The sequence below is a fragment of the Cynara cardunculus genome (genome assembly GCF_001531365.2).
Source record: "Cynara cardunculus var. scolymus isolate 2C chromosome LG 10, CcrdV1, whole genome shotgun sequence".
Taxonomy (NCBI): Eukaryota; Viridiplantae; Streptophyta; class Magnoliopsida; order Asterales; family Asteraceae; genus Cynara; species Cynara cardunculus.
Genome location: NC_037537.1, coordinates 14,070,626 through 14,071,878, shown reverse-complemented (window position 1 = coordinate 14,071,878; position 1,253 = coordinate 14,070,626).

Sequence of the window (1,253 nt, the reverse complement as noted above, 5' to 3'; positions counted from 1 at the left end):
CTTCTGTCAAGACTTGCAGAATACTTTTTCTATACTTTTTACAAGAGATGAATAATGAAGCTAACAAAAACTCTCAGACATTTTAGCACAGGAATAATCTTTTGCAATCATCTCCAGTCACACTTCTTTTGAGTCTTTTGCCATCTTTGAAGTTACTCCCCCTTGATCTTTACATCAAATTCCCCTTATAATGTTCGGAATTGGATATTTCATTCATCATTACATACTCCCCCTTATGATGAAATGAGAATCATTCCATCATACACAAGAATGAATGAAATCCTCCGCGTAAGCCGCAATTCATAAAATTGTAAGTAGATCTTTTCAAATCCACTTATTTAATTTTTTCATATTAAGGGAATGAGAATATAACAACCAATTTCAACTAATGAAATTGTTTTCAATCTTATAAAAAGATTGGTCTGTGAGTATAACAGATATACTCAGTACAACGGATGTACTGTATATATGAGACTTTTTGATGCTCATCTCACCAGGTCTTCCATTCAATCATTGATAGCTTAATAATAGCATATCTATGAATGTTTTGGCAAAGTAACATATAAAATACAATCTGTGTAGTGTAGAAAGATAAAGCAACTAATGCTTTTGTTTAGGCTCAAAAATATAAACCGTGTGGACTACACAAATTTATCAGACTCAATTAGTGATCAAAAAGACTTAAAGGGGGGACATATATCCTTCTGATTTCAATATCAACTTTCTCTGAATGAGAAATTGATAGATGATGAGATGTGTGCCCCAAGTGTTATTGAAACACTTATCTGTTGAGAGATAAATGAGTAGCTGGTGGGGTTGTGACAAGAATTGGCCTGGGYTTTRMHTTTTTCAATATTAGTCTCGAAAGAATTGAGAACTAATAGATTGTATGGTATGCCCGGATTTTAGAAGTTTGGAATAGGATTCTCGTATTCTTTTAATCCTGACACAACTCTCATCAATTCTTTTAGCTCAAAACAACTACCCCTCTCATTTTCATTTTAGTCTCAGCACACAAACCCTTTTGTATATAAAGCTCACTCAGATATGGTTGTCCTCATGGGTAGGTTTGTCGGTTCTGACATTCCATTGAGGTATTTCTGATAAGCACTCAGTCCCTTCTAAAATTTAGCATTATGCACAGTTGATCACAAACAATTGATCAAAAATATTATTCCAGATAAGCATAATGATCAAATAAAAATTGAACAAGAAATTTGTCTTTTAAGCACAATCAATAAAGGAATGATGCG